Here is a 20,289-nt window from a genome sequence, read left to right as displayed (position 1 = left end):
TTAAAACCAACCACTTCAAACTTTCTATGCCCTGATAATAGTTGCAAGCATGCTGTATTCTAGGATTTTTTCCAAGCATACCATTAGTGTTATCCTTATAGCCTTGAATTTTATTGTGCTTCACTGATATATATATATTCCAGGAAACATAACAATTATATTACTGCAGGAGCACAAAGGGAAGAGTGCAGCCCTGTGCTGTTCCACATCCTCTTCCAGGCTTTTTGGATAATATTTGTCTTTGTTCTTAGAATTTTCTGTATCTCTTCATTTGGCTTTGCTCTTATAATTTTCTGTATTTCTTCACTGCAACAGATGTTCAACAAGTTTCTTAAAGTCCACCTTTAAGAAATGTGTGATCTCATCTATGAGATCTAGCCATTTTTTTTCTGATTAGAAGTGAAGATACAGTAAATACCAGAGACCATCTCTTTCCTTTATGCTTGACTTTCATTAGAGGAGGGGAAAAAAGGCATATGGACAAAAGATGAGGAAGCACACACTAGAATCTGTCATTTCTCAACAAAGTTCATGATCTGCACACAGTGAACTAGGACTGGTATTCAATGACCCACTGTCATTCCACAGATACTCACTGACGGCCCTTTCAATGTCCGACTTAAAAATAGACAGGAATGATGTTAACAGCCGAGTGTTAGTGAGGTTTGACTCTAGGCCTGTCCCTGTGCTAAGGGCTTTACCACCTTCTTCCTATGTATTTCTCATAATGACCCCATGGGTTAGGTATGCTAGTGTCATTTTAAATATGAAGAAATGAAGGCATAAAGAGACGAAGCAGATGTTCTCATCACTAATAAGGTACTTTTTAAATGTATAGAGTTACCCTACTCTATACATATCATATTAGTTCCTTATGCCTCCCAACAAGCCTGCAGAGCAGATGAAGATCAGTGTTATTATGGCTCAAAGCCTCTCCTCCACTTGATATTTAAAGGCTCTTTGGAGGAAAAAAAAAAGTATGGAGGGATTTTCTTTCCTAGGTTTTTTCCTACTTTTAACCTGGGAATGTCTGGGAATCAGACATTGTAAATGCCAAGACACTAGGGGTCCACAGAAATGCATGCTACACAGATGCAAACTACATGGTTTCTCAGGAAATAAAAAGAAGTTCTAATAAAATGTACTGAAAAGTGATTACACAGGAATAATAATATGGGGCTGTCTGAAAGGAGAAACCTGCTTCTGAAAGAACAGCTTCTCTATTTCCCTCCCTTTGAAGGAATTTCAGCTGTCCAGAGCTGTCCTGAGGAAATCCATCACAGAGAGGAAAGGACATTTCTATTCTACATCCTCCCCATTCTTTTTATGCTCCCCCTAAACCTGCCTCCTCTTGCACCCTCATGGTTGCTTTGCTGCCAGCTGATGAAGGGAAAGCTATTCCTAGTACAGCAGATGTAGGAAGCACCAGCCAGATGAGCCCTGGACCTGGCAGTTGGTTTGGTTTGGTAATAAGGAAACAGCTCAAGAGAAACATAGGAACGGGACACTGAATCATTCTGAGAAACGTTATGCAACAGATGTGAGATGAATCTTGAAAGAAAGAGGGGAAAAAAAGGTAGGAAGGGAAGGAGGGAATAAAAGAAAGAGAAAGAGAGAGAGGTTGGTTTTGTTTCAAAAGGCCTACAAATTCTGGAGTTATATAAATTCTATTTGGTTCTGTAATATGAATATCAAAATGCTGCTCACCAGCTCCTTAGGATTATGCGAAAGTGACTGTGTTCTCTTTATTTATTTTTATTTTTATTTTTTTTGTTGTTGAGGTATGCGGGCCTCTCACTGTTGTGGCCTCTCCCGTTGCAGAGCATAGGCTCCGGACGCGCAGGCTCAGCGGGCATGGCTCACGGGCCCAGCCGCTCCGCGGCATGTGGGATCTTCCTGGACCAGGGCATGAACCCGTGTCCCCTGCATCGGCAGGCGGACTCTCAACCACTGCGCCACCAGGGAAGCCCTGTTCTCTTTAATTTTATAGTCACTGATTAAAAAGGCTTGCGTATTAAGAGGCTATGCTTTTCTGATTATCCATAACTAGGCATAGGAATAAGAATTATTTTCTCTGGAGTCTGTTCTGGGATGGCATCCTATTCTTAAAGAAATCTGCATACAATTGAAGCACTGGCATACTGGTTTGGCCAGGATACTATGTAATTCTGTTTATGGCACTCTCTTGTCCAACTCTGCACAAGTCTGGGGGAAGGAATCGAGGAATAAAAGAAAATAAATGAAGGTTTCCATGTTTGAAGAAACAAATGTAAAAAAGAGAAAGGAACCAGAATCACAGAAGTTAAAGATATATGAGAAAGGCATTAAAAGCCCAAACAGTAAAGCTGTAAAGAGCCATACTTGTTTCTTAGTCTCACTGCTTGTTGTAGAATGCTTCCAGGTTGTGGGAATTTCAGTTTCTTGCCAGAGAGCTCATTTTATTTCTGAAGAGTTTGCTAATAGAAGGTTCTTATTTGGATTGATCTAGGCTCTACTTGTCTGGAATCTTAATAAATGCAGACTCTCTTCTACATTATAGTTCTTCAAATATGTGAAGACAGTTACCATGTTTCTGAGTTGTCTCAGCTATTTCAGCCAATCCTCATGCTCTGCAGTTGTCAGAGCTCCCCCTTGGCCCACAATCCAGTTTGTTGGTGTCCTTCTGAAAATCTGGCACTGTGAATTGAACATAATACTCCAGATGTAGTCTGAACAGTGCCAAGTTCAAGCGGGACTATTACCTTCCTTGATGTGCAGTCTACACTTTGTGAAGATTCACATCAGTTTATTTGGAAGTTCACATGGGTGGCATACGATGAGTTCACAGGCAGCTAAAACCCTAAGTTATTATTTTTTTCATGTATAATTTTCTTAAGCCAGGTTTCCTGCATTTTGCAGAAGAACAGTTTAATCGGTGAATCTACACAGAGAATTTCCCAATTCCTGATTTTTTTCTCATTCTTCTTGCCATTTAATGATCCAGAAGATACTTGATTTTGTCATCCAGTATGTTAGCTATTCCTCCTCTGTTAATTTTGGTAAAGATGTCTTCACTTGAATCATGTGTTAAAGACTTTGAGGGGACAGCACTAACTCAGAGCAAAGTCTTATAAAATGTTACTGGAGACCTGCCCTCAGATTAACTTTGATTTATCATTCAGTTCACTTTGAATGCCTCATTCAACTTTTACTTACCATTAAGTCTATTTTTTTTAATTTAAAAGGATTGACTTTTCTATAAACTTTGTTGAAACTGAGCTATTGTATACCTATAACTTCCCCTGATGTTGGCATGCCAAAAGAAAATTAAGTGATATTTTGGGGGCATGATTTCTTCTCCGTGAATCTGAGGTAGATTCTAATGATCACTGATTACTAACTTAATAATAATCAATTGTCTAGTCAAGTAGAATTTTTAATCAGGGCACCATAATCAATTAATCAGTCTTGTTCCTAAAATCCAGACTTTTTCTCTTTTTGACATTGGGATACTACACATCTTCAATATTCTGATACATTTACTTTTCAGGAGTCTTCAATAGCTGCTTTTCAATTTTTTCACACACGTATTAATGTTCAAAATATGGCAGGTAATTTAATACACTGTGGATTTTCAATTCAGCTAACTGTTTTTAAAATCTCTTAAACTCCTGGATGAGGTAGTGCTGAAAGCAGTCACTAGAGGGCAATAGAGGGCTGAGAAATAGGTACCGGACTGAGTGACAGCTGGTAGGGCCAAGACACCTGTAGGCTAGAGAAGACCAGCACTTGGTAGGAGAGGCATATCTTTTAGGCTTATCTAAAAATTCCAGTTTAGATACATGGTTCACATAAAAACTGGGACATGATCAAGATGGATCTGCCAGTCAGCACTTAGATGGAGAACACAGCAATGACACATTTTTAGAAGTTTGATATCAATGTCAGAAAATATCCTTGACAACAGGAATCTTGGTGTCATGGTTGAAGTCTGTATTCAAAGCTAAGATCAAAATAGCATAGACTCAGCAATAACAGCTACAATTTATTGAGTGTCTACCCATATATCTAGCAATAAACCAGCAATATCTTTCATTCTTGGAACAGCCTTTGGAAAGTAATATCATCCTCATTTCATAAAAAGGAAAGTGGGGTTTAAGAAATTTAAGTGGAAGAACTGGAATCTGGATGGAGGTCTGTTGAGCTCCAAAGCATGTGTTCTCTATGCTGAAAGATTGTAGAGTATCCTGATTCAATAATTAGAACTCTGGGAAGAGAGCATGGCAAAAACTTATGACAATCTGCTTCAAAGACTTGCCCTTCTCTCTTAGAACTTGTGGAGAGTGGACACATCTTCTCATTTATCTTGGGCTTCTATTTGCTAGTAATTCATATAATCATATTTCATCAATCTTTTATAGTTTGAAGTTCATTCTGCTTTCCAAGGAGACTGTAAACAAAATACATTCTATTTTCTTTAAAGTCTTGAGGCATATGTATACTTCGTAAACATAATATACCATTTTTTTAGTTCTATGGATTTAATACAAACTTAATGTAATATTCTCAGTAATAGTTTGAATTTCAAATAGGACCTGCACCTTTTGGCCCCAAATATTGTCCACATAAATGCAGCAGCAGATTGACCTAGTGAAAATGCATACTAATTAATTAAGGGAGGAAATATTTAAAGAGGTAAAAAAGTATTTTCAATTTTAGTATCTGTAAAAAAAAACGATCAGTGATAGCATAAGAAATGATTTTAAAACTGCTGAATGTTAAATAACTTAGATGGAAGTGAAGGTTAAGTGCTCTGGGGAGAAAATAAGATTCAAAAAGTAGCAGAAGTGATGATAAGGTCACTGATGTCAAAGATGCGGGACATGTTTAAATAAAATAAAATTGTTTCAAGAAATGTGAGATTCAAAAAGTCAATGTTTTTAAATATATTGAAAGCATTCTAGAACAAGCTTTAGGACTAAGTAAATGAGTATGGTTCTTTATAACTTTACTGTTCTAGGTTTCTAATGGCTTTCTCAGCGAAGAAGTAATTAAAATAATATATTAAAACAAAAATCTATTTTAGACTTTCTGAAAGGATGTCCTCTGGTTTCCTAGAGTCACTGACATCTCATTAGATAGCTGAACATATCCATTACATATCTGAATATATGGAAATCTATTAACAGTGGTCTCCCTTCTCTTTGCCTCCCTCCTTCCCAGCAAATAAAAAATATTCCTTGCAATCAATACAGATTTTTCCTTGAAATTAATATATAAGGTTTCCACAGTAGCTTTCTCTGATCTTAAAAAGTATAATCTGAAAGGAGTATGAAATAGAACAAAATTTCAAGTTTATGTAAATAAACCCATAATTCATATTATTTGCTTGTTTTCATCCTTAATGAGGATATAGATTTCAAATACTTATAAAAGAAAATAAATAAAATGTTTATTTCAAATTCTGCCTCAAACAAAATACTTAGGAAGCTCTATGTTTCAAAAAAATAAAATATCTTCATTCATTTCAAGTTCAACATAGATAGTACTTTAAAAGCCCACATCTATCTCTTTTATCTCTCACTGCACTAACTGTCCCAAGGACAAAGATTTCCACAGTTACAGGCATTTTTTGATGTACAGGTATTACCAATAGGTGGGAATTTATCTCATAGTAGCGAGAGAGATGAAGCCACTTCATACTGGCCAGCAATCCACCAATGGCCCACTTACTGAAAATAGAGCCATGCCTTTTAAATTTGTGCTGTTTCTGAAAGGTCCATGGACATTCAACACCTACACCCCAGGAGCCAGATATACAGAAGCTCTTAAAAATAATTTCCAATTTGTTCTAACGCAGTAATGCTTCCTCTTTATTATTCTCCGTGCACTTATCTGTCTTGTGTTATTTCTGGTCTCCTTCTTTTCCCCTACAAACAAAGCTATGTTCTTTTTTATCCCCCCTCTCAGTTTCTTGACTGTTTTCTTTAGCATATGTGAGCACACAGCATCTGTTTCTGAGTCTATGCCAGATGGATGCAATTAATTATTGGAGAAATCTGAGGAAAGGGAGATCAAGGTACTGTTAACATAGGCAGGGGATAATGGAAGGGTAGAACAGGAACTGAAAAACGGAGACACTCATTATCAGGAACACACTAAAGCCACTTCTCAGAGTTTTGTCAGACCCAGTGGCACTTATGTCTAGTTTGAGAAAGTCCTTGAGCAGTTATGGCATATGTATTACACTTACCTCCCCCTCCCCTCCCCCAAATTCTCATTAAAATCTATTAAAATAAGTGGACACACTGGTTATTAGTTACATGTTAACTCAACAGATTAACCAACTTCTTTTAGGTCCTAAATCTATGTGGACTCATGGTAATCTAAGTGATTATGTAATCAAACAGAAAATTTGGAAAAAAGAATCAACAGAAATACTCAGAAACCCAGGTTCCATGCCATCCTGCAGGGGCTGTGCCAGAGTTTTTATTATAACAGAAACTACTAGGATACAATCTGTTTGGTTTTTCCAAGCACCAAATTCGTATGACTAGAGCTCAGTAAATACCATGAAAATAATAATGACATGTGCAGAGTGATTTCCAGTCTACATATTGCTTTATTTAAACTTCATAATTGTTATAATCCTCATTTATGGTTAAGGGAACTGAATCTTAGGGAGGTAAAATGAATTAGTTAGGATCACATAGCAAAAGACAGTGTTATAAACCACAACTTTCAAAGTCCAAAATGAGGCTTTCTGATTCCAAATCTTGTGTTATTTCTACAATGTCGTGCTGCCTTTCTTAAAAATCCTTTAACAGATTCTACATTGTAGGAACAATAACGTTGCTATTATACTTTTTAATGTGATTTTTAAAGAAAATGTTGTCTTTTAGTATCTTCCAGCAATGGGGCTATGGTTTAATATTTTATGAAGATAATGTTTCTAAGCCATTTGTAGTATGGTAACTGAGTCTTTTTAAACCAAAAGTTTAGAAATGTTATTGAAATCTACTTAAACACGCTTACTGGGTTCCACTTTAATTTGGTCAGAATTTTCTTTTTCTGTGTATTGAAACTTGCAGTTTGTGTAGACTGTAGCCTTAGCAAACCTAAAACCTCACCCAGGGATCCTCATGGTTACTGACAAGTACTTACCTAAATGTGCCAACAACTCATGAATAATGTAACGCCTCAGGATAAAGAGCACTGATTTAACCAAAATGTGTTAAGAAAATAAAGTTTCAAAGCACATTAATTTTGATTACCTTTGATTAAAGTGCTGTTACAATTATAAAGGTTTCTGAACTAAAGATAAAGGACATATATTCATTGAGATGAGGGAAAAATAGATAACCATGTCTTTAATTAGACAATATAATCTCTAAGTTAATGTGTTTTCACATTAAGCATGTTTGAGCTCACACTTCTTATAAAAAGGCCTGAAATATCTCTATAGCTGAAATATTCAAAAAAAGTTAAAGGCAATTGCTCAAATTTTAAAGCAAGTATGTTCACTCTGCTTGGGACAAAACATGAAAATATTTAGCTGAATAGGGAATAGTTTATGAAGTTCTGAGTAGCTAAAACAAGAGTGTTTTTTTTTTAACATTGCAAATGACAATTTTGTAATTTTAATAGAAACAAAGAATACCATGAACAAGTCTCTTTCTTAGAGATTTTGATCTTGTCCAGAGGCCAAAATAAATGGACTCTTTGATCCTCACTGATCCTCTGATAGTACTGTACAGGTGCTTCAGTGAAGGGACTGGAAATGACCTGTGAGCTGCCTATTTATGATGCTGCCCTAACTCCACCAAACTCTTCCACTAGTGGCCTAGGGTGAAGGACAAGGCCCTACACTAGCCAGATGGCCAGCATTAGATAAATAAGCTATGGAGGCTCCTGGAACCTACAGTGAGGTGTGGTGGTGTTCCCTGCTTCTGAACACTTGGGTAGGGTTTGGGGTAGGAGTGGGGAAGCTTGCCTTGGAAGCATGGGGAGTCAGACTACATTTGTGCAGGTGGGAGAGCGCATATTTTGTAGTAGAGGCTTGTTTGTGGATGAATGTTCACTTCTGTGGACCAGCTTCTCTTGACTTAGCCCAGTATTCAAGTGGCTACAAGAAGAGAAAGCAAATTCCACTCTATCCTGGGAGCCACACTAACCTTATTTTGTGAATTTGGAGTCCTCTGCCTCATACAGTCCGGCTGAGGTACTGAAAGCAAGAAAAATTATTTTGAAATATAAATTAGATCATGGCACATCTGCTCAAAACCTTTTATGTGGCATCTCATCACTCTTGGGTTAAGGATCATACATGGTCTGGCCCCTGATTTTGCCTCTGTTCTCATTTCCTACCATGTTCTGCTCATTCACTCCACACCAGCGTTCTGACCATTTCTCAACAACACCAAGCCGGCTCCAATTCCAGGCTCTTTGTCCCTGTTGCTCCCTGAGCCTGGACTAACTGTGGGCTTACATTATTCCTCATTTCATTCAAGTTGCAAATGTTTCCTCTCCACAGACACCAACTCTGTGTGCCCTATAGAAATAGGGCAATTCCTCTCATTCTCTTTTTCCTTAAGTTGCTTGATTATTTTTATTTACTTATTTATTTATTTATTTATTTTTGTGGTACGCGGGCCTCTCACTGTTGTGGCCTCTCTGGTTGCAGAGCACAGGCTCTGGACACGCAGGCTCAGCGGCCATGGCTCACGGGCCCAGCTGCTCCGCAGCATGTGGGATCTTCCCGGACCGGGGCACGAACCCGTGTCCCCTGCATCGGCAGATGGACCCTCAACCACTGCGCCACCAGGGAAGCCCAAGTTGCTTTATTTTTTTAATAGTATTTACGACTTCTTAACATTGTATCATCTTTTTATTAATATACCTATTAGGTATAAAGTGCCATTTTTATAGGTTAAAAAGTCCTAATATCAGAAACTTAAATGATATTGCCTAGTAGATATACATGCAACCTGTTTATCTTCATTGATGTATTTTTTATGTGAAAAAATTTCATGCAAATTAACTTCTATTAAGAAGAATGCAAGTTGGTTGGATTATTCTATTCTATTTTATCTAGTCTATATAATTTTATTTTAGAAGTTTCGTTTATTTTGTAAGGAAATTAGCTATTGTCACAAAATGTTCTTTTCAAATCACATACATTTATTATATATAAATTAGAGTATAAATATATCTATATAAACCATTATATAGTTTATGAAAACTAAGTGCTTTGCTAACATTTACTTCACATCGCGTTCTTTTTACATGTGTAACGCAATCATGATGAAACAGAAAAACACTCCACAAAACAAAAGCTCAAGGAAATAAGGCTAAGGAATGAATTAAGGTATTTATAAGTTATGAAAATGATAGCTTATGGTAAGTATTCTAATCCCACCGAATATGAGGAAGGACAGAAGAAGCTTAACTGGAATTTAAAATTGGTTAGCAAGGGGAACTTTCCTGCTTATGTGGTTGAAAATAACCATCATTTTTTTTTAAATCAGAGAAGCCTTTGGATTTTCTTCTCTGGATTTTTTTTTTTAATGAAAATTACCTTTTGGAAATTGTTTAGCTATCATGTAACTCCAACTTAAGCAAACTGACTATGTCCAAAGCTGCTATAGAAAGAAACAAGACTCATTCCCAAGTTGTTCTGGGATAATAACACATCATCTTATTTATGAGAAGACAAATTACATAATTCAGTCTCTCCCTATTGTATCCTGATTTTAATCAGAAAATTAATATATTAAGAAATGTAAAAAAATAAAAAATATTTTCACTTATAATAAGTAAAATTAAATTATTCAGTAAGGATAAAACAATTTTATAACTTTAAAAATTTTGATTTGAAATTTATAGTAGAGATATAAGATAACTGTTTATCCACAGGATATACTGTTATTAGTGATAAAATCCAAGTGGATATAAAATATCTGGAAAATGCACAATATATATTTATGCTTCTTTGCCAGTTATATCCAAATGATAGCTCTTTGGATTATAGTCTGATGATAATTTCTCTTTTCCCCTTTCTCTTTTCTTTGTCTTTATATTTCCAACTGACTTGACTTAGGCTTCTCTCTAATTATCTGGAACAAGATATAATTTAAATTATAACCAAGTATTCATTGAACCCCATCTCTTAAACAAGACTGAATGAGTAGATGAGACAAGTTAACAAAACAGACTTGAATTGAAATATGATAATTTTTCAGGTCAACACTGGAGAAGTTGAATATTCATTGAGCTATATGCCCAAGCTGAAAAAAAATTAAAATATCTTTTAAAATTTCTTTGTCTAAAAATATGAGAATAATATTGGGGAGGATAGTGATTTTGCAAGAAAGTGAGATAAAGCCTAGTCTATAAAAACAAACACTTAGAATAAAAAAAAATTAGGATCCAAATTATTCATAATAATAAAGGAGCCTCCTCTTTTTACAGGGTGCTGTTAATATATTGTTCCCTTAGAACATAAAGACTTAAGAAAAAATAGAAGAGGATCTAAGCTATGAAAAGCAAAAATATTAAGAAATATTTCAATATACTAGAAACCAATAAGACACATATTCACTTGATAAACATTTAGTGACTGTTTACTATATGCCATGTAATGTCAGATACAAGGCAAATTTAAAATTTTAAGACAAGGCCTGTGCCTTTGAAGAACTGTAGTACTGGTAAGTGTCAATAAAATGTGTGAATAAAAAAGGAGAAACCCATCTGCAGGAATAAGCAAAGGAAGTAAAATTTGACTTGAGTTTTGAAGGATAAATCACAGGATGAGAAAGGGGTAAAAGGCATTACAAAAGGAACAGCATGAAAAGGCATAAAAGTATGAGAAAGAGATTAATAAGTTCATGAAATGGTGACATGATCAGATGTAAGTAGGTACTTGGGTACTTGGAGGAGTGATGAGAAAGGAGTCTTGGAGGAGTGATGAGAAAGGAGTCTGGGAGGAAAGCAAGAGGCTGGTTTGTGAGGGGTCTTTTGTGCCAAGACATAGGCTCCCCATTGTCGAGAGTACCATCCAATATGCAATTTAGTAAGGTAATTTCAGTGGCTTAATGAAAAAAAAAAAAGGCAGAACGAAGAGAATGGTGGCCATGGACCATTTCACAAGCTGTTGCAACTGTACAGGTAAGACAAACCTACATAATTATGTATTTTGTCATACATAGAGAATACATTTTACTTTAGAATAATGAGTGTTTTAAATAACTGTGGGCTGCTCATAATTATGAAATGTTTTTAGGCAAGGCTAGGTTTATGGAGGCAGGTCTTGAGGAGGACTCATTACATAGTAAGTTAATAGCATTAAGGCTTCAATGTGATGTCTGATGCTTTGGGATGATGACAGTTCTTTTATATTCAGCTCTGTCTAAGGTATTTTAAAATTTACATAGCTTTTATTTATATATTTTATTTCCATTTTATTTATGTATCTTTATTACCATCTTTAAACATCTTCTTTTAAAAAATTAATTTCAGAAACCTCTCCTGAGAAAAGTGAATACAAAAATAAATCCTGTATGACTGCAAAGCTAATAAGCAATATATTTTATTGGAAAATAAAATGTAAAATTAAGTCAACTAACCATTTATTTGAGAATGGCAATGGGTCTTTAAAGTTCTTCTGCAACAAATGTGCTTTTTAATTCCATCGAGTAGGAAAATTTTAAATCCATCTTTCCAGTATACAACATTGAAAAACAAAACCTAACAACTCCAAGTTCTCTTTCTATTGTTGAGCACAAAACCATACGCACAAATGCACAACATATGTTCTCATAGTTCATGCCCACTGATTTGTTTGTATATTGAACACAATGGTTTGCTTCTTTTACGTTTCTTTTTTTAAAAAAAAAGTAACATTAACTTTCAAGAAAGACTCCAAATTTCCTATGTGAAGAAAAACCTTAAAAGTCAGACAGAATTTCATCTACATGGCTTAAATACATCTTTTAATCTTATGATGTAATGGCAGTTGTAAAACTTTTATGCATAAATAACAGATTGGTCAAGCACACAGACCTTCTAAGACCTCCTCTCTGGACAACATCCCCTAAGTTAGGAGTCAGTGATTACCAGTCTATGTTCCATGCTAAGGTGCTCAAGAAAACAGCTTTGTATTGTGTAACATACACAAGTGCAACAAATCTTTTTAAATTTTCATGTTGTTTTGGGAAGCTTTTTAAAAGAAACTGTAAGCCAGCATACGGAAAATTATAAACATGGCCCAAGTCTGCCTGGAATCTAATTAGGGATGCCTTCCAGCTGTTGCCAATGCCTGGAGCCTCTATTTCATCTTACTCTCTCCTTCCAAACTACCATGGAAAAGAAAGTTGAACAGCAGTTCTACTGATCCAACTTGAACTGAATGAGGCGGCCCAGTAAAAAAGAGGATGAAAAATCAGCCACCTTACTTAGTGTTCCTGTACATAAAGCACTGCACTACGAAAATCCAGTCTAACTGGGGAGAGTTACAGAAGCAAAATTAGTGCTAAATAAAAAATTATATGCTTAACCAGTAGCCAAGAACAGTGTTATCAAGGTTATGATTAAAGACAGAATGCAGTCTCACGTTTCCCCATGTGTAGAGAGGTTAAGGAATCCATTAATTATTTTTCTATTTGTACTACATTCCCCAAACCAGACACCTATGATAATTAAAGAAGGTCTGTAAACCATTAGCTTTGATAAATGTCAGGTCTCTGCATCACAGATTTGCTATTTTTTCTCTCAATATATTAACCTGAATATTTTGTCTTTAGCTGCTATATATATATATATATATATATATATATATATATATACACACACACACACAAGTGTTATATATATGTTTTATATATATATATATACGAATGTATATATAACAGGGCTTAAGGCATAGCATATTTGGAAAACACTGATCTGGATCTTTAAGGATAAATAAGATTTCAAATAGGCTAAGAAGAGGGCAACTGTGGCACGATTTTACCTCTCTCTTTTGTTTAATCACTTACTTTCCGCTAAATTCCCCTCTATTTTCTGCCTTCACCCACCTCTTCAAGTGTTTGTCTGTATCTTGAAAATACTCTCTCTTTGAACCTGCTACTTTTTAAATTACCACACTATTTCTCTCTTGCTTTTCTTTTAAGGCTAAAGCCCTCACACAGGTTACACACACTCTTTTTATTTTTATACTCCACTTAACCTTTTAATAACTTCTCCAGAATCAAAACTATTTGAGTTTTGGGAGGGGGATAAAATGACTTTCTTCTTAAAATAGTGACTTTAAAGCACTATAAAAATTGTAATAATAACTAGAACTGTCTGAAAAGAATGTTTCTTTGCAGGCAAATGTTGTTAAGTTAAGTAATCTGCCTCAAATTGCTGTAGACATATTTTTGAATGGCTCACCCAGAACATATACCTCACAAACCAATAGCATACTGTGGGGTTGGGGTGATGGAGAAATGATTTCTGTTTACCCTCAGTGCAGTGTTCCATCCCATTAACAGCTTTACCTCTAAATATGCATGACATTTCCTTTTAAAAAAATCTTCTGTTTAATGTTTCAAATGCACAGACCAGTCCTGACCTAGTGAATTAATTCCCTAATATTGAATCATTCTGGCCAAACATGAGTCAGAGTAATAAAGTTCCCCAAGACACTTAGCTGTTAGAACATCAGGGACATATGTGAACCTGTGAACAATTTCACAGTCTCAAGGGAGACAGAATATTTAGCTTTTATGAAAGGCCAGGGTAAGAGAGAAACAGCATTTCATTTGTTTCATATCTTTTTTTAAAATTGAAGTATAGTTGATGTACAATATTATATATGTTACAGATGTACAATATAGTGATTCACAATTTTTATGTTTCATGTTTTATCTTTTATGAATTTCAACATTTATTAGAGGAGACTCAGTTTGCTATCTTTTTTTATTTATATAGGTACAACGATCAGGTATAGCATTTAAACACAAATTTTACAGACACTCGCTAATGTTTCACTTTCTATTTATTTAGCTTGATTTTTTTAGACCATTTGGCAACTACAATCAACATAGGATTACCTGTTTCATCAGAATGTTGTATATGGTTGCATAGTACCAAATAGTATTTTGTTTCTGCAAAATGGAATACAAATATGAAGCCAAATAGCATGGCTTAAAGTCAGAATATTCTCCACTTTGAATTTTGATTAATGCCTATTTTGGTTAATGTTACTATGATCTACCAATCACCCGAATAGAACTTTTCTGAAAACCGTCTAGTTTCTCCTCTACTTCAAGTTATGTTCATTCAGGTATTAAGTAATGTCCATTCTATCACTAACAGTCTCTTAAATTTTTGTTCTCTTTTCCTCTCTTACTATTATGACTTATCAACTTCTCATTTCTCATCTGAACAACTGATTCTCCTGCTGTAGAATTAAAGAAATAATAATGAGTCATTTGAAGTATAGTAGGCATTTTATAAAGTCTACAAAGGAGAACAAATTCTAAATGTTAGTTCCCAATAACTGTTCTACAACATGTTAACTACAACTTAGTTATTGAATAGCAATTTCCTCCTACTCTTTTCTTTCTACTGCGATATTGAAATGGTATTTGATGACAAGAGAAAACCTTGAAAGTCTGACACCTGAAAAGCCTTTTCCGCTGTATAGGCATTGTGGTTTCATTATTATTTTCCACGTACCTCCATGTCCCCTCCTTTGGGTGTTAAAGTCTTGTATGCTCCCTCCACTGTAGTATTACAATACCTCAAGATTATTACTGAATTGCCTCATCTTTAAAAGCTATTATTGATTCTTTAAAAGCATCAAAATGAACATCATAATTTGTAAAAAAAATATGCTGTATTCAAAGCATTTTCTTTAAGAAATGTGTTTAAGAGTTTGGTGGCTTTTTGTTGTTGCTCCTTCTGTGTCATTATTTTTACATTTTATACACTGATGACTGTATTCTATATTCTTAAGAGAGATTATTGAAAAGGTACTCATTTGTAGCATTCAGTCAGTAATTCATCTTCCTTGACATGTTGGAAAATTACTCCCAGAGTAGATTAAATAGGCCTGAGTATCTCAAACAATGACCCAGGAGCCCTGGAGACTGGGAAGAGGGGCCCTGAGTCTACCTTAGAAGGAAGGGGTTGAGGGTGGGAACCCCTGCCAGCAGCTCTGCTTTATATGTTTTGTATACTGGGCTATTCCATCAAAGAAATTCACTTGAATAAAAAGGTCCACAGTTAAAAAAAAAATGGAGTTTGTAAATCACAGAACAAGTTTTAAGTCCAACAAGGAAATAAACAAAGTTACCTATGGCAGACAAACATGTGTGAACTGGTCAGCTTCTTGAGGTCAAAAATAAGTAATGGAGAAAGAGACAGCAGTGTGGTTCCTGTGTAGACAGCCAGGGATGTGATACTAAAATCCTGCTTCAGAGACCAGGGGAAGGCCTTCAGCACTTGGGAAGTGAAATAACACTTATGTGACAAGAGAATGTGGCTTGACTACAGTTTCACACAAAGATTTAAAACTAAGAGACTTACAGGAGGGATCTGAAATTGCACAGATTCTTTTAGATTCAGCATTCTTTAAGAAATAAATCTGTTAACACCAAAGTTGTGTCATGTCACCCCTGTGCTCCAAGCCTTCCAATGGCTCCCATTTCACTCAGAGTGGAAGTCAAGATTCCCTGCCTTGGCCTTCATTGCACTACAGGATCTGGCTCCCTTAACCACCTTGACCTCACCTCCTCCTACTCTCCCCTACCCCCTCTCTGATCCAGCCTAGCTGGACTGGCCTCTTGATGGTACTTGAGCACACCAGGGGTGCCCCTGTCACAGGGCCTGTGTGGTTACTGTCTGCCTGAAGCAGCAACACTCGAGACTCCCTCCTTCACCTCTTTTCTTAGTGAAGCCTTCCCTGATCTCCATGATATTGCTCTCTTCACCCTTAATCCTTAACCTCTTAATTCCCATCCTGTTTCCTGCTATGTTTTCCTTCTCAGGACATACTGCCCTCTAGCACACTCTATATTTTATTTATTTGTGTCTCCTTGCACTAGAATAAATCCCACGAGAACAGGGATTTTTGGAGGTTGTGTCAACTGATATGTTTCCCAGTGCTTAGAACAGTTTCTGGCAGAGTAGGTGCTCAGTATTGAATGAATGATGAATAATGAATGAATTTCAAGGAAACAAAACCAAGAAGCCCAATTAAATCAAGGGTCATTACCTCATGAACCATTAAATGGTCATGGGAAGCTTCATGAAGGCTCACACTGAGTTTGACAAATTAGTCAATGCATAGTTTTCTTCCCTATAGAACATCTAAGGATATGCATTTAACTTTGGGAATCTCCTTTATAAGAATGAGAAATAGTAACATTCACCTACCTCACAGATTTGTGGTGAGGATTAAGTGACAATATAAACATTTGCCTCAACAAAATTCTAAATTACTTATGTTTTTTGTTTTGTTATTTTGACTTCTGAGATCATTCAGAGACATATCAGAAAACAGACCTGAAAAGTTCTATTGTTGGAACCAAATCATTAAATTATTCTAGCAATTCTCAGACTACTGATCCAAATGGCCCAATTTTCTTTTAAAAGCAAACAATTACAATGAATTCCTCAGCTAATTCAGACTATGTACAACACTATAGAAAATTAGGATATACATGTATTCATCTGGAGACTGAGGGAAATTAGATCAAATCCATAGTTTGATTTAAACAAGACCCTGAAATAAAGTCCACTTTCTTCAAGTTGTTATTGTAGTAGAAAGGTTCTAAAAGAAAAGAGTAGTGTGCCAAAATGTCTATATCTCCTAGCACCTTTAATTTTAGGATTTAGTCCTTAGAAATTCAGTTGCTTTTTGCTCTTGAGACAACTGCTTTGCCCAAAATAGGAATTTTTTTTATCGTTCATTCTATGGGAGAGCACAAACACATTAATAGAGAAGGTGTCTCTTCAAAAGTTAGAACTTTGAAACCTGAAATAAGCTTTCAATTGTAGAACATAGGAGGAAAAACACAACTGCACTTGCAGCTTGGATAGTACTTAATTAAATAGTCATATGCATAGAGTAGGTGTTAAATAAATGGTGAAAAAAAGAGAGATAAAGATGGTAATAAATAGTCTTGGAACATTAAAGGCTAAAACTGTACTGCAGTGTTAATCAGTGTGGTTTCTGATGAGCAACTTCACTATCACCAAGCAGCCTGTTAGTGATCTGGCATCTCAGGCCTCACCCTAGACCTTCTGAAACAAATTTCTGGGGAAGAGCCCAGAGGAATAAATGCTTTAACAAATTCTCCAGGTGGTTGATAATTTTATTAATAATTTAAGTATTCTTATAAATTCTAAAAGGTAAACTAATAACATTATCCTTAATTTATATATGAAACAAATGAAGAGCAAGAACAGATTCCAGTTTTCCCAAATTGAATGGGAAAGCCAGTTTGAAATGAGTTTCTGGTTCTTAGAATAACTATATTTAGCTTTTTGTTGTTTTACTTAAATAAGATATTCATTTATTTCTACTCTAAAGATAAGCTATGCAGCTATACCAAACCCATCCTGTCAACCATCTGAGTAATGTAGTGGAAAATCATAGTTTTGGGGGTTGGAATTCTAGTCTCATTACTTACTATGGGATTTTGGCCAAGACACTTTACTTCTGTGAGCTTGATTTCTTCTTATGTAAAATGTGGATATTAATAATTATCCCCAAGTTATGAGGCTTAGAGAATATATTGAGAGATATATACATAATACATATATAGATAAATAGATTAGAGAATATATATTAGAGAATAATATACATATACAAAATATATTCCTTAAGTGTCACATAAATGGTACATCTCCACTCCCAATATTTTATCTTCAACTAAATCCTTTAGCTAGAAAATGTACAATTAAATTAATTTCATAGCATTACAAAGACAACCAAACAAGGATCAAAGAAAAAACAGATTTCAAGTATTTGAGCTTATATTTTTATTTTAAGTGTGTTAAAAAATCTAAACTAAATTAAACTTTAATTTGATGAGTATGAATTACTGTTTACATACATTTATTATACATTTATTATGACCTTATCTATGCAAGAACTTGATGTGTTCAAAGGATATAACACTGTCTCTAACCTCATGATGTTCAATCTCAAAGATAATTTTTAAGTCTAATAAAACAACTAAAAAATTGTTGAGCTCTTCAGATTCAAGAATATGGCACAATATTTTTATAAATTTGTAATAAATTACAGATTTATTAAAAATCTTAAAATTAATGATCACTATAGTATACATTTATAGAATATACTATATTATAATATAGTATATGTTTAGTATATTATAATATAGTATAATATAATTATGGCATACATAATACAATTAATATAGTATAATATACTATCAAAATTATAGTATAGATTGATAATTATAGTATAGACTAATATAGTATAAATTAATAATTAGAATGGAGCTCGCAAGTATAGATAACTCATGAATTTTTGCTAGGTAGGAGAGCAGAGAAATGGGGTCAATTAACTTTTTTGCTTTGCTTTTGTTTGTAGACAGAAGGAACTTAAATTCATTTACATGCTGATGGGAATGATTTTGTAGAGACATAAAAATTAATAACGAAGGAGAGAAACGGTACAATGGTAGGACTCAGGCACGTGAGGAGGGGAGAAGGAGCTCTGGGAGGCACGTGTCTTTGATGGGTTCAAGCACTTCAATGCCCTACTGGAGGAAGGAAGGCAGAGACATGGCTGTCGATGCCCGTGGGTCAGGAAATTTTATACTGGTGATAGGAAAGAGATAATTCACTATTGCTTCTTTCCTCTCAGTAGAATTGTGAAGAAAAGTAATGAGCTGATGAGGGGATATTGGCAATCTGAGGAGATGAGAAATCTTGAAATAGTAGTTCTGAAGAATTGGACATATACTAGAGGAAGGTTAGAGGATCACTGGGGCATTTTTGCGTGTCTGTTTCGGATTTGTGGTCATGAATTTAATTTAATCGAGTATAGGTTGCCACTCAGGTTCCTACTACTGTGTCCACCTACTGGTTGGACCTTCTCAGACTCTGAACGTTGCCAAACCATGCTTATCCAGCCTGTATGGACACTGTGCATGGAATAATCCAGTACTCTCACAGGGTCCTGTTAGTTTCCGCAGCCTTTTTCTCATCCAGATCTGGTTCCCTTACCCTCTCCAGCAAGCTGGAGAATGACCAAGTATTGAGAAAGCGTATCAGTGTATCTCCTCAGCAAGGGTACAATGACCTAGCAATTATATTCTGGCTTTTCTCCTGCCAGGTGTAGGTGGTTAGTAGACTAGTGTTGGTGATATGATGGATACATGATACTGATTCTGCCCGGTCAGTGGAAGGAAGAGTCCCATTTATTGCTTTAAAATGATCAACAATGTTCTTTGTTGGAAAAAACCATGTGCAACATGCCTTTGAATTCTAAGAATTCTATCACTTTTTTGGCTGCCACACCTTATTATACCCAAGAAAATGTGTATAAAGGTGTAAAATGATCAGAGAAGTATTGGAGGGGAGATGAGGGACATAGAGGGTCTGGAAAGATACAATGGTGTTTTCCCAGAGGAGAATGAAGAACATTCTAGCAAAGGGAATTCTGCTTAAAAGGGAACAGGGGGGTTAAGGGGCATAGCCCTTGTGGGAAAGTATAAGTACCCTGGCAGTGATAATCCAAAGAGGGTATAAATGGAAAAGTGTTGGAAGATTGTACCCGAATCTTGTCAGAGGCCAGATTTTGAAGGTCCTTATGTGGAATGCTTAGGAACTAGGCTTTAGTCTACAGGTAATGTCAGTTTCTAAAAGATTTTTAAGCAGGGAGTGGCATGATTTTGACTGTGTCGCAGAGATTTCACTCAGGTCTTAGGGTGGAGTGTGGATTCAAATGCTGCAGGCAATATAATCATTTAGGAAGTTAATGAAATAGTGATCATAAAGCATGTGAAATTTCAATCACCATGAAGCCTAGAACAATGTCTTATTTTAAAACTCTTTATTGTACACCTACTGAGTGGTAGTCCCTGGGGTGAGCTAGCATTCAAAGCTGAATAAGATGTAGTAATGATATTCAAGAAAATGTTTTAAAATGATTGTTGATTGAAGGAATTTGAAGTAATTAATCACTGGCCTTTCCATTACCCAATTTTTAATTCTTCTCATTTAGTGTGGTACTCTTAATGTCACTGTTTAAACATACATCTACTTTTGCTTGTCACAGCCTTAGCA

The 20,289-nt window shown here is 35.4% G+C and overlaps 1 protein-coding gene across 1 annotated transcript in view; it reads right to left on the bottom strand.

Annotated features, from left to right (window-relative positions):
- ARSJ (arylsulfatase family member J) overlaps positions 1-20,289 on the bottom strand; it is a 64,109-nt gene that overhangs the window by 33,300 nt on the left and 10,520 nt on the right. The gene's annotated exons all lie outside the window — the stretch shown is intronic.

Source organism: Mesoplodon mirus (genome assembly GCF_964341445.2).
Source record: "Mesoplodon mirus genome assembly, chromosome: 2".
NCBI lineage: Eukaryota > Metazoa > Chordata > Mammalia > Artiodactyla > Ziphiidae > Mesoplodon > Mesoplodon mirus.
This window is presented reverse-complemented; position numbering and strand designations above follow the sequence as displayed.